Source organism: Saccostrea echinata, unplaced genomic scaffold, assembly GCF_033153115.1.
Source record: "Saccostrea echinata isolate AGI-Se365-2 ecotype Australia unplaced genomic scaffold, CSIRO_AGI_Sech_v1 ptg000047l, whole genome shotgun sequence".
NCBI lineage: Eukaryota > Metazoa > Mollusca > Bivalvia > Ostreida > Ostreidae > Saccostrea > Saccostrea echinata.
In genome coordinates this window covers 6,541,112-6,556,083 of record NW_026889796.1, presented here as the reverse complement: position 1 = coordinate 6,556,083, position 14,972 = coordinate 6,541,112, and the positions used below count along the sequence as shown (strand labels likewise).

At 33.3% G+C, this 14,972-nt stretch overlaps 1 non-coding gene across 1 annotated transcript; it reads right to left on the bottom strand.

Annotated features, from left to right (window-relative positions):
* Positions 1 to 809: 809 nt before the first annotated feature.
* Positions 810 to 881, bottom strand: Trnap-agg (transfer RNA proline (anticodon AGG)). Its single transcript has one exon. It is a non-coding gene; the product is annotated as a tRNA-Pro (tRNA).
* Positions 882 to 14,972: the final 14,091 nt, after the last annotated feature.

Below are 14,972 nucleotides of genomic sequence, written 5' to 3'. Positions count from 1 at the left end.
TAAAAAGAAGGCATAATCATAAACATATTCAACAGTCTATTTTTAATTTTTTTTCACAATAAAAATTTGCTAATTAGATAATATGACAATAATAAAAAAAACCAATGTAAGTACATATATTCTGTGTTGGAGATAAGAAAATTTGTTTGTGGTATGTCTCTTTAATACAATTTCTTTTTATATGTGAGCTATGTGGTTCATTTTAATCTATAATAGTAGTGTGAGTATACAAGATAATCTGAACCTCGACTTAGGGATAAGTATCCGCATCGTTATTAAATTCTTTACAGGATACACGATAATAGAATACACACACGATACGATAGAATACACGTGCGATACAATAGGATTACAGCATACATTGTAGCATGATATAGAATAAACGCCCGATACATATAGGAAACTGGTATGAAACGATATAGGATAATCGCCCGAAGCGATAGGATAAACGCACAATACGATAGGATATAAAAACAATATATAAACAAGAAGAAAGTTGTTAAGAATAAAAATATTCAACGCAGACAAAAAACACATAATTTCTAAAGTGCATGCCACTAAATATAACATGTAAACATTTCACTATAATAAATAAATTACCTACTTACTTCCATGAAAGACTGTATCTTGTTAGAGGAACGATAATATAATAAAGTTGTGACAGATCAACAGGGAGAATCCTTTTTCTGATTATCTTTCATCACGTCTAGAGCTCTATATTATATTTCTCGGTCGTTAAAATATATCCATGTATGCATGTATTGCCTTTTTGACATTTTCTGCGTCTAAAAAAAAATTTGAAAAGCGTTGGGCTCGTCCGGGATTTGAACCCGGGACCTCTCGCACCCTAAGCGAGAATCATACCCCTAGACCAACGAGCCATACTGCATATTCTATAAACATATTGACGCAATCGTCAAAAATCGGCCGCAAACTATTTGATCCTTTTATCAGGCAACAAACTGAAATGCGTGGCGCGGATTTTATTTTTCAACAACAACCTAATTTTCTTCACAAATATTTGAGACTCTCCCTCTCTCAAGCAAATCCAAAGGAGGGTGTTGAAACCCCCACAGCCCCCTCTAGATCCGCCACTGCAGTTTCTTTGTTTTGTTGTAGAGTTGTGGTGGAAAAATGCTTGGCACATTGTAAAACGAGCTTTATCCTCGTCTGCTGGAGCAAAAATCTCGTAATATTCTGTCTTTTAAGAAATTAAAGGTTTATCATATTTTTAAAAAGTTCCCGTAGGAAATGTATGTATATACATCATTTTCAAACAAATACAATAAATCTTGTTTAAATAGAGAAATTAACATTGATTATGTATAACTCGGTCTTTGCTTTAGATAATGTCCAACACATGTGCTAGTAAAACATTTACCCAATTATTTATTCAATTTAGATTTTATAATTATTATGCATTTTTGTTAAACATTTAGATACTCTTTATTAATATTCTATATGAATGTTAAATACTTTTATTATTTCAACGGGAGGTCAACATTACCGCTACATTGAAAAAAACTTCAACTCATTATCGCTACATTTCCTCAAATTTTCGGGCGATCATTACCGCTACATTTTATCAAAAGGACTAATGCCAAAAACAACTCATTACCGCTACATACCGAATCGGCCAGCAATGGCACGGAATATGAGTTCCATTCAATATAATTCACTCACCATGTAGTGAAATACAATTTGGATTTGATGATTTCTAATCAAAATGAGTATATATAAGTCTGTAGTCGAAATGTAATTATTTAGCGTTAGATGAATGTCACGGCTACTATTGAGAAGTTCGTGACAAATCGCGGCAATGCAGGATTGGTTATCAATGGATATAATTTTTTTTTTATAAATAAGACTTTTAAACACTCAAAATTGTCTAAAGAATGTGTAATGACTGTGTGTTTTATCTATGGACGATTTTGAACTTTTTAAAATGTTTTATGAAATTTAAATAAAAAATGCTCAAAGTCCTACTTTTACCTCCCCGTGGCACCTGAGCAGAGGAAAAGGGTTTTATGCATGTATATGTTGTTATACACGCGTAATATCGAATTATTATTTCGTGCATTATGTAGATGTAATTTTTCAAATCTATCAAGACCTGTTAATAAGTTTTAATTAGTTTCTTTAAAATTGTTTTCTATTTTGATTAAATTTTTATTGAATAATTGAATATCAATTTATTGATCACTTCTTAACTCATAGAAAGTGAGTTACCAGAGAAAATTCATAATTTTACACTTTGCAAATTACATATATGTCATACATTTAAATTAGTCCATGATTACCGTTATCATCTTGATTGTGTTTTCCGTTTTGAAAATCTAGAAAAATGATATTCTCTTCTTGATAATCCCCCAAAAATATTCTCAAAAAGAAAAAAAAAAGGAAATCTGAAAAAAAAAAAAAAAAAAAAATGCGAAACTTCACACTGTGGAGTAATTATAATTTTCTAAACAATGTTATGCCATTTTCAAACGATGTGGAGGATGAAGGCCCTTCTTCCGGTATTTCTCAAAATTCGAAATAGTTTTGTTAATGCCTTTTTAAAATTAATTTTATTTTCAATACCATCCATTCTTAATGATTTGAAAAATACATACTATATTTCTCTTTTAAATAAAAAAAAAGGACAAACAGAACAAGCCTTTAAGGATAACAATAAATAAATAAATAAATAAATAAATATTCTACAAAAACGATGTAGATCTTATCTAATATCCAATTAATTACATATTTATCGTCATGTTCATTATTATAATGAATGTTTAGATAATCAATAAATTCGTATTCAATTAAATGAATATTTGTTTGAACCTATTTTCGTCAGAAAAAAAGTACCAATTGCTAAAAATAAATTCCCATAAGCTTATCCAAGCCTCAACCTTTTTTATGCAATAAACTTTGGACACACCTTTCAATTATTTCATACATTTACACTGTTATTTGAAACTAGTACCGCCAACTAACATTTCACTTAATCAACAAATACATTTCATTTTTCGCCACAAATCTGTCCGCTGATACATAATATACTGTCAATGAATTGAACAATAAAGGTTTATCTAAAAAGAAAAGAAAAAGAACGTCAATATTTTTTTTAATTAGATTTTGCTCAATTGTAATTTCATTTACTAGTTATCGATGCAAGTATACTGTTTTTGTAACACAAGAAAAAGACACCCCCTTTCATACTCAGCAAAAAATTATTTTCATAAAAAAAATTAATATTATAATTATTATGTTGAATCGTACAAGTACAGCTTGTATTATATAATTACAGCCACTACCACAGGTAGCAGATGGCTTGGAACTTCAAACACAATCCTCCTCTCACGTCACTTTTAGAGTTTATACAATCAAACAGTAATTAAGTAATTATCAATGAAGTCATTGTTAGAGTTTATACGATCAAACAGTAATTAAGTTATTATCAAACAGATAATACGCTTCTTCACATGACACGACAGAATTCATAATGCCACTCAATATGTCTTTATTACAAATTTCACTCTGGTATATTTACTCACTAACAAATTAGACACAATATAAATTCTAATGTAGACATTCCAAACTCATTATAACACCAAATTTCGATAGGATACATCCACTATCTGTTAGGTTTAAATAATGTGCCGTTTGACAAGGTGCATCCTTCTTGGGTTGATTATTACTTCAGTGCAAGCATTACCGATACAGCATACTAAAACCGAACAGAATGAAACAGTGACAGAAAAAGTAAATAGTATTTTTTCAACCGAGACTTTTGAAGAGAAATTAAGGCGATTATCCCAATGTTCTCTGACGCCAACTTCCCCAACTTTAACTACGGATATCATGGAAAAACTGGACGCTGGAGCAAGATTGATTCACATGTATTTGACGGTGATCGGTCATGCAGGCGCCTTTCCTGGAGAACTGCGGTCTGCCATTTATAAACCCCTCCGCTGGACTAGAAGCACTGGAAAAGTTGGACGCGGGCTAATGATGCTCAACAATGCTTATAATGTTCTGTCTATGAACACCCTGAACTATGAAGTGGAAAATATGTACAATTTTACGTTGACCCAAGATCCGCCGAAATGCTTGTCGTCGATGGATATCTATGACGTTCAGGAATACTTGCGTCGGTTTCTGCTTAATGACGCTAGAGGTATTGTCTTCAATGGAACCGAGGAATTTGTGGGGAATACCAATCAAGAAATTTGTAATTTTAACATTGATTCTGAAAACGAATATTATTTTGGCTACTTTCATTATGAATGTTGTCACGTGAACGAAGAAATGGAACTTGTTTGTGCAAATCTTAGACCTAATATTTGGATTATTGCCATCATTATTTGTGTGTTGGTATTGAACATAATAATCATCTTCTTCAGTCCATACTTTGTGCCGGCATCATTCTACCAATCGCAAAAGGAACCAATGATTTATGAACATGAACTTAAAACTCCAAAGTCTATATTGGTAAAGAAAATGACTAACCCTAGATCTGATTCCGATAATGCCATAAATTTCAAAAAAATTTCAGATAAATACATGCCAAAATTTCAAAAAGTTCTAGATTCAAATGTCATGGATATGGACACAGTTTATTCTTTAACAGTATCCAAACTAAGATTTTACGTCCCACAAGAAAAACTCCTCTCCACTTCGAGCGCACCTGTCGGACTACTCGGAGCATGCTATGACAGACTCTTCCTGTGTAATGTAAGTAAGGAAGAACAGCTCTATTCCTGCTGCAAATCCAAGATGAAACCGTTCCGGAAACACAGCTGGCAGTCCTGCTTGCGTCGTATGATGCACACGTTCCTCCTTCTGTTGGCAGCCTTTCCTTGGATCATTCGAGTTGTTCTGTATTATACTTACGAGGAAAAAGAATTATCTGACATGAGGGATGCCGCAAGCATAAAGAAAATAGACGTGTACTACGCCCAGGCCAGCTTTGCTCTCCGATATTTGACACCAATCCATGTTGTGTTCATCATCTGTTACTCAATAATCATACTGGACTCGCTCATTCTTGGACTAATTTTCAAAGTATACATTTACAAATTCAAAAGGGTTCTATCTCAAAGTTTCAATGACATGGACGCTTATGCACGATACTCCACTTTTGAATGGATGCTAAAAATTTTGATATTTCCCCTTGAAAAAATTGGGTTGTTTGCGATACCATTTATAGTATTTTATTGGATAATTATGATCGTCGCTTTGTTGCCTATTTTATTGTACTATTTTGTGCCGACCGTCAACATTTGGATCAGACTTTTCCTTTACTGGACTGCCCATCTTTGTCCATCGTTTCCCATTATAGAGAGACTTTTCAAAAAGAGCTTAGGAGACTCGGATGAAAATCCAATCGGCCTTCCATGGAGAAAACGTTTATTTGAATTCTTCATTGTAAGCATGTGTCTACTAACCCTTTCCTCATTCCTTTTCCTTGCAGTTGAATGTATTACCTTTGTAGTAGAAATCATAGTTTACACCGCGGTTGGTATAATATTGAACGCTGAAGTGACTTTAAAGTATGTTTCACTCTTTCTGATGTTAACATTGTATACACGTGACACTTTTGGAGAAGTGACTCGGGTTTATGCGAAATTCAACGAATCACTAATCAACGCAGTGCGAAAAATTGAAGAAAAGCAAGTTGAGGACTTGGGAATATGTGATAAGAACGTGGCTCTTGCAGCTAAAGATATGGGGGACATAAATGAAACCACCCCTGAAGTGAAAATAAGGGAAGAGGATCTGAGATGGAGAATTCACAATGTGTTCATTTTCATCGACAAGAAAAGGAACGCCTTTCGAATCTCTAAAAATTTCTTCTTCAACACAATTCACATGGATGTTGACGGGTGTCCAGGATACCTGTTTCCAAACTTCTTGAAAGCCATTCGCCGACTTCTTCTAATAATGCTCTTTTTGATGTTTGTGTTCCTAGTCGTCAGTGCGTTTGGAGACCAGTACGAAGTCTCCGGTGTAAGTCAGATGCTGGCTACACTGGTAGGTGGATTTCTGCCGTGGATAATAAGTAACGTCCTTTTCCAAACAAGTGCCAATTCGAATGTTATAGACACAGATTCTGTTACGTTTTCCACGTTTAAGCGTTTCCTATATGAAGAAGTTAGCAACTTTGAACAGTCATGGTCAGTTATGGACTTTGATTGTGAACCCGAAGATCTCACAAAATGTGAAAAGAAGACGAGTCGAGACTGTGATATTGTGATTGTGTACAAAACCCCGAGGCATTCCGAAATTCAAGAGCCATCAGAAACAGATCCCATGAAAGCATCTCCAGAAGACAATGGTCACGTGTGAACTATTGTTAAACATGATAATATCAATCGACATATACTTTTTTTTTTAAATCATAATCAGTTGTTAACATTCATGCACTACTTTATTATTTTCATAATTGCAGTTTCTGTATGCTTTAGGTCTGTCAACTTTATAAGGGATATGTCATTGATCAAATCAAAAAAATAAAATATTTTTACTTTCAAAATTGTTTGATCTCTTTTGACCGTTTCCTGGACAATGTGTAGTCAATGTACGTATCAAATGATGTCAAAGGTTTCTACTTGGGAAATGGACTGCAGTCAATATCATTGAAATGGCAGATAAAAATCAAGGTTTTGGTTTGCTATTGAAAATCCATTTGGGTGGTGTATAGACTGACATCCTGATCTATTTATACATGTTGTTTGAGGATTAAAAAAGTATTGGACCAAAAAGAGTTTAACGGGTATCATCTTGCAATTTTAGTCAAATATCGACAGGTGCTAAGGGACAGGACCCCAGATCCCCCCCCCCCCCGCGCGCTCTCCTTACGCCAAGGATTCTTCGACTATTTAAAATAAAATATTTTCTGTGACATATTTACAAAGTATTACAATTGAAAATTCCAAAATATAACCCTTTAGCTAACCTCTCATAAAAAAAATCACACGGATACTAAAAGAGTTCTCTTTTAGTATCAGTGAGTGTGAATTTTTATAAAAGGTTAGTTTAAGGTTAAATTTGGGATTTATTATTTTTTTGGATTTTTTAATTGAATACTTTGTAAATGTGACAACAGAAAAATATTTTTACAAAAAAGTAGAAGAAACCTTGGGGTACGGGAGGGGGGGGGGGGGTCCTGTCCCCAAGCACTTGTGCAAATATAAAGGTAATTTCAATGGTGACACTGAAACCATATCATACATTAATTCCTGTATTCATACTAGTCTGGTTCCCTTTCAATGCTCTGCCTGGCATGAAACAGGCTGGTATATATACAAAGTATTCATAATTTTTAGCCGGGCTTTGCTGAAAGCAAAGTCCTGGCTGTAGGCATCGTGATCGACTGCCTTACTATAAATAGCACATGTTCAGAAAAGTAAACAAAAAGCCTAACAGCGTCAAAGCAGACGCTTCCGATAAACAAAATAGTCACATTGAAAGACGATACTTAAACAAATATTTTTTACATCTCAATCTACGGAATTGTTAATTGATCAATATTTTTGTTTGAGAATTAAATTGAAAGAGGAATTAGATATTTACTTTATTAGGGTAATCGTGATATAACAATTTGTGCACATACACTACTGAATGCATATTGTAAGCGAACTATTTTCAATAAGCGCGGGCTTTTCGACAGGTTGCCTATATTTCATATCGTTTTCGTCGATGTTATGTGAGTGGTTATATTCTCTGTTTTGTCTTTCAGCAAATAAATAGATAAGTAAATTGGAGTTTAAAGAATTAATTAATGTGCGTTATGCCTGAATTAGGTCGCCTGACAATTGTACATGGTGTATCTGGTGTATCTAGTCGGCGATAAAAGTACTGTTTGTTTGAAACTTTAAGAATATCTCTAAAAATATGTGCATTTCTTTAACTATGAATTACATAAATTATTAAACCAATATGAATATAATTTTTTTAAATAAATTTCTAATTCAAATATATCTAAAGAAAAATCAGCAAACCATATGGTTCAACATTCTTTTAAAAGAAAGTTTGGCAATTGACAGACAAACATTTTTTGTAAAAAATTAATTGTTTTCTTAAAAGTTAAAATTAGTGACCTTAAATGTTTAAATTAGTGACATTAAATAAAACAAATGACTTATATATTCTCCTCACTAGCCATATGTTATTGGTAGAATTAAAAAAAATTGTATGACATTTTTTGTTCGTTTACTGATATTATAGTATAAATAGTCTGAATTTACGTCCGTGATGCATGTATAAACAGTAAGCTCACTGACAATGTCGTGATATCTGTAATTGTTTTTTTAAGATCAGTATAGCATTAAGGTGTCTTGAATGGCAAGAAATTTAATGTAATAATGAATTTTAAAAACATCGGTGGTCATTTATCAGAATGATGTAATTTGGTACGATACCGTGTTAATTTCTGCTGATATTTTCAGGGTTGATCTTGTGAAAACGGCTTAACAGGAGACAATTTATTAAATTTTTCCTTTCAAAATAATTGCAAAAAGATGATGATTTTATGATTATATTAACGGCATAAAATAACAGCGAACACCGACTACTTGCAGCAAACAAGTGCGCCGCCATTACGAATTCGTAAAACAAAGAGACAGTTACGGATACTCGTAATTTTCTGAAAAAAAAATGTGTAGGAGGTCAGTCGGGTATAACCGGAAACAAACAATTTTTTTTTAGCCTAATGATGTATGTATGTAAATATTCATGAAGATTAATCTTACAGTTGTAATACTGGTAATGCTGTAATGTTTTCAATATATTACTACTCAAATAAATAAGTTAAAATTTGAATGCGTTTAAAGAAAAGGGTTTGAAAATACGGTATTACTTCGATAACCCTGAATGCAATTAAAATAACTTTCTCCTTTCTAATAAATAATTTCGAAAAAAAATCCTTCTGATGGTTAAGATCTTGTGTTTGTTTGTTTGTATGTTGTTTAACGCCCCTCTCGAAAATTTTTTCACTCATATGGAGACACTACCACTTGCCGGTGGAGAGCTCCAAATTTTGTCCTATACTCGGCACTTGCGGCCATTGAGCAGTGAGGGATCTTTTTCGTGCAAGCACCTATTGCGACACGGGACCTCGGTTTACACGGTCTCCACGTCCCACAGTGGGATTCGAACCCGCGACGTAAGGATTAACTCCTTACTTCGCGACTCTAGAGCAGACGCTCTTACCACTGCGCCACGCGAGCGGCTAAGATCTTGTGTAAAGGTGATGTAAATGAAGTTCAAAACTATTTGTTTTCTTTCATAATATGAAATAAACAATGCGATTCCATTTGGTTAATATTTTAATTTAATAGTATTAATTTAAATGACTGGGATAAAGATTTATATTCTGTGAAGCATGGAATATAAATAAATAAAAATGTAAACTTTAAGATAGAAATTTCATGTGAATATGTTTATGTATAATATATAAATTATTTATACCCATTTAACAATCAATTTAGCGTCGAAAATTTTTATGCTTACAAATTCAGATCAAATTTTTAGTGAAAAGTCAATGGTATGTTTTGAATGTGAAAATTTTGTTCGAGACTTCTCACCTTGGATTCATCTCGCATGTGCTCCCAAAGCGCTTTACAGTATATTGAGCGTGCGCGCGCATTCCAAAAAAAAAAAAGGTCTTAAAACACATGCAAGCTCTCAAGGGTGCTCGGAAATAAAATTCGTTTATGTTAATATATAATTAAAAGAAAACAACATATAAAAATGTTCATTAGTCTTTATCTAAGTACAACACATTATAATTTTTCAGAAAAAGTTGGTTAGTCTTTGCTTCAAAACTTCCTGTTCAGAATGAAGAGCCATCTATGTACGAGCCATAAAGACCTGAATACATCATGATTTTCTCAGGCAATGACCATTATGGCCGAACCTGGAACTAGAACTAGACTCATATTCATGTCATAAAGATTAGATAATTATAATTTTCGTGCAGCTGGTTTCCTAGAGGACCAAAAATAAAGAATATTTCTTTTCTGATTAATACAGGCATGTAGTATCATTATCAGAAAAAAGGAGAATTGTCCAAACCCGAAAATCCTATTCCGTTGGAGAAGGAGTAGGGGTGGGCTACAACTTACTTTCACATTTCGAATTTCATTAATTCATTACCAAATTACCGTACTTTTAATATGCTACAATAAAATGATGGTACAATCTAATTAAAATTAGACTATATCCATTTTGCTTTTAGTAAATCTGTTCGTCGCTCGTGATAAATACCTGGTTTATATTACGAAGAGTGAGATGAAAGTTCCAATTTAAATTTGATTGCGAAGAGTCAATCAACCTTTCAATGTAAAAAGTTTATGTTTGAAAAATGGTGACACCCCTAGCTCCTCCGATAGTTTATATGTGCCTGTATGAATCAGCAAAACCACTCAAAGTGCACTGTTACCATGCATAACCACTGTGAGCTTAATGTTTAGAAAGGTATAAATGTATTTTCATGAAAAATATCACCAAGTCCTATCCTGGGGTCTTAACGTTGGGTTCTGGACCGTAAATTATTGGTAGATGGGTTATTGTTAATCATAATCATACATACTCTACCTGTTAAATATCAATGGTCAGAAAGAAAGATTTTCAAATATGTACTAATTTAGGATTAGACAATACACTCGAACATATTAAAGCCCGGCTTTCAGTACTTTCAGTACTTTGATTTACTTTGTCCCAAGCACAGAGGTCTGAATTTTTTATCGTGGAAAAAAAGAAACGGAAAAAAATATTCTACCCTCTACTAAAAGGACACCAGGATGGCAACGCGTTTTTGGGTGACCCACACGGCACTTCTTTCGTATACAGGGCACCCCCGCTTTCACTTTCATAAGGTACATGTACACCCCCTTAAAAATCGTATTTTACTGATTAGCCTACTCTATCAAGACATAGTTCCCTTCGAATGACTTTTATCTTTTATAATAAATCGCTAATAAATGTATCCTTCGTCGAGCCTCCTTATTGTAAACCATTCATTTATTCCTCGAAAATTGTCTCAACACATTTTAATTTAAGATCGACTTTACACTTGCCGGTTAGGGTTGTAGTGTACGATAAAACCAGAGACTTCCGAGCTTTTCATTCTGAGGCCTACACATGGTGATCCACCTTAAAATAATGTCTGGGTTTTGCTCGGGAAGTTTTGCGACTACTGCAGCAACCGGAGTGTTTGAGCTATTTATTCCAGTAAAAAAAAACAAAAAACAACTCAATCTGCTTGACGACTACGGGCTGTGTCTGGCCTTTTTTTCCCACCTTGACAGCTCCTTAGCTCCATCACTTAATCGGAAGTGAACTACTTAATGAATATTATTTCCGGTCATTGTAACAAATTACATATGTGACAATTTGAGAAGAAAAAGAATTGATATGTTTTGACCGTTCTTGTAATAATATTTTGAAATTGATTGATAAATTGTATGTTGTTTTCTGACCTCATGAACTTTTTTTTAACTCATAAAGAGACGTTACCATATACCGGTGAAGAGCTTCAAATTTAGATCGTTAATGGGCACTCAGGACCATCGAGCAATGAGGGATCTTTATCGTGCCAACGTCTGTTGTGACACGGGCCTCGGTTTTTAAGGTCTCATATAGCCCCAAGACCATAAACTGAGACCAGGCTTAAGTCAAAATTTTAATTTTTGATATCGTAAATTTCATGCAATGTATAAGCTTAAAAAATTGCAAATGTACGAAAAACTTCAATTCAAACATATGATGAAAATTTTATTTTATTATCAAAATTATTTCGAAAGTTATATCGAATTGAAATTTTGACCTAAGTCTGTTCTCAATTTATGATCTTGGGACATGAAAGACCCTAACTTTCACTTAAAACTACCGAGCGCTTGGTGAAGGAACAGTTGCTACCTATTTTTTATCGACTTAGTTCAGTCGCGGCCATGATTCGAACACACGACCTTCCGATCACGGAGCGAGCGCTCTAAACCGACTGTTATATTGAAATGAATTAATAAATTTTCGCAGTAGAATCATTTATTTTATTTTAAAATGCTTATGTAGACTTTAAATACTAGTATTGACTTCCTCTACTTTTCTAGGTGCCCCCCCCCCCCCCCACAAAGCGTTGCCACCCTAGTATTTTTTAATAGTGGGTGGAAAATTTCTTCCATTTTTTTTTTTTTACGATAAAAACTTAAATTTCTTGTGGTCCCAAGTACACACACACAGAAATGAGCTGCTAAGAGGGATGCACATGCTCTGTTTGAGGTACCGATTATAATTAAACCTGTACAAATTTTCATTAAATTACTTAATGTTGTTCACAAGATAAATAAAAGTTCCATTAAAAGTTTCAGCAAGTGTAAGCATTTTAGCTAAAACTGCATCTATATAGGTATAATCTTTAATGCCAAATTACATGTATGTGCATAATGATATTAAATTTGTACTTTTTAACATGCATTCTCGTGAAATAAAACTTGTATTTATATACACTTTTTCAACATGCATGTACAGTTCCTATTTATTATAAACACTACAAAGTTTTGTAATTACTGTTGGACAGCGCATTTATTTCAAGAATGTTAGCTTGCTGTACGACCCTTTCACTTTTGAATAAAATATTTATGACAAAAATTCACATAAACATAATTTTTAATTTCAAGGATCGCTAAACGTTAATCTCCCCTTTCATTTCTCGATTTTGGTTCAACTGGGAAAATGTCCGAACGTTAAATAAATAAATTAGCATCCACATACTTACCTACCCTTGTAATTAATAACTAATTACTTTTCATTCTAACGTGAATTTTCGGTCACTAAATTTCAATAAATTTCGATTGGGTAATCATGCGTAATCTACCTTTTTTCTTTATATCATTCTCCTTATTAATACTTCCTCTCATTACTTGTATAGAACTTCTTTTTATTGTGTTTAAACCTAATTACTCTGCTTTAATAATTTGTGCATCGTTTAACAAAAAATGTTACATCGAAATTAAAATTTAAGGGATAGGGAAATTAAAATCCTCTCGATGTTTATGTCAAAATTATCTACAAGATACATGTAGGTTTGGTAAGGGATTTTCAAAAAGTTTTGTAAGTTCACAATATGGTTCTTCTATGTTCCTTTTGTAGCAGTTGTAATGGTATCCTTTTCAGGGCCACAGATAGAACTTATCCCCAGCCTACTGTTACAAATAATGTTAAACATTGATTTGTCTCGTAAAAATAAAGAGGACAGAGCAAAGCGAAGCATCCCCTTGCAAAAGAGCACATTGATCCCGATATTATGACGAACTTCCGTTACGCATGCATGTGCTCACTCACTTAACTCCCCCCCCCCCCACACACACACACACACGCACAAGCACGTTACTATATCTCTTCCAACTTTGTTGCGAGGGGATAATAAACGTATTGAAATGGAACTTTCTAGACTTTTAATTGACGTTATTCTTTTAATGAATGTAAGAAGTGACAGGCCCGAAGGAAGCAAATTTAGTTTGGGGGGGGGGGCACAGCCATACATTTTCAGTTGACAGTTGAGGGGGCACTACCAAAAATTTTCAAACAAGCAAAAAAAAAAAAAAAAAAAAAAAAAGGTCATCAGGCATTTTTATTGAGGGGGCACAAGCATATAGTATCTATGTTTCCTATAGTAATCTATATATCGGCAAAATTATTGGGGGGGGGGGTGGCACGGCCCCCCCCGTGCCCCCCCGGTTCCTACGGCCATGAAGTGATACGTTTCTATTTTCTTCATATTTATGAATAATATTATGCGACTTTAGATATGATAATCAATGAATTGCTTTAGATAACTTAACTATAATTTGGGTCTGGTAAATAATCCTACCTTGCCCAAAAGGAACAAAGGTGTTGGACAGTCTCAGTTAAAAAATTGAGATAGAACAATTGACAAATTATTACAATTTGAGCTTTACAGGTGTTTAAGAAATAGGGGATATTCAATGTTTTGTAGTTGGATAATGGATATGGAGTTTATTTCACGAGTGGGACAGGATTTTTTAATATTTTCACAAGTGCGAAGCACGAGTGAAAATATAAAAAAAAATTCTGTCTCACGAGTGAAATAAATTTCATATCCAACTACAAAACATTGAATTTTCTGTTTATTACATATTCTTTGATTTTCCCTTTTCCTCTGTCTTTTCTTAACACAGTATCATAGGCTGTGACATTCATAGTTTAGCAGTTGAGACGTCATAGCTTAGCAGTTGTGAGATTGAAAACATTGTAACACGGATTTTAGCAACATATCTGGGAAGAAATTGGCAGTTTTAGTCTTCATCAAGATGATTTAATTACTATCCCTATCTTATTACAGACCAGAAATTATTTTTTACTTACTTTGATATCCTTTCACACAGTGAGAGAATATCACTTTTATTCAATAAATAAATCACAGTAATTAGTAAATTTCACTGATGAAAATGTAATAATTAGAGTTTTTCAATGGGTCTTTTTAAAATACTCAAGATGGAATCTAGACAAGAAAAAATTATCTATTATCTTCCTGGAATTAAAGTCTCTTCCAATTTCCAAAGAAATGATAAACTATGTTAATAATCCCAACAAAAGGAATGAAATAAATCATGTATTAAAACAATGACAACAAAGAAAATAACTCACTCACATTTGTAAAATAACAGTGGATAAAAAAACTGAAACAACCAAAGTCGAACAATTTAACATTCACCATAACAAACCTCAAAAAGTACTCTTAGAAAAAAAAAATGAAAAAGAAATTCTTTTTTCTATCTGGAAGTAGAACCTATGCGGTAAAGAAAACATAATTATTCAGAGTCATAACAAATGGTATTGGAAATGTTTGATTGTACATTCTTACTTAGAGTTACTTTAATATCTCCTGTCTGAGTAAGAAAAAATCAAACAATGGACAAAAACACAGTGTAAACACTTGTTCTCAGACTCCAGTTTATATA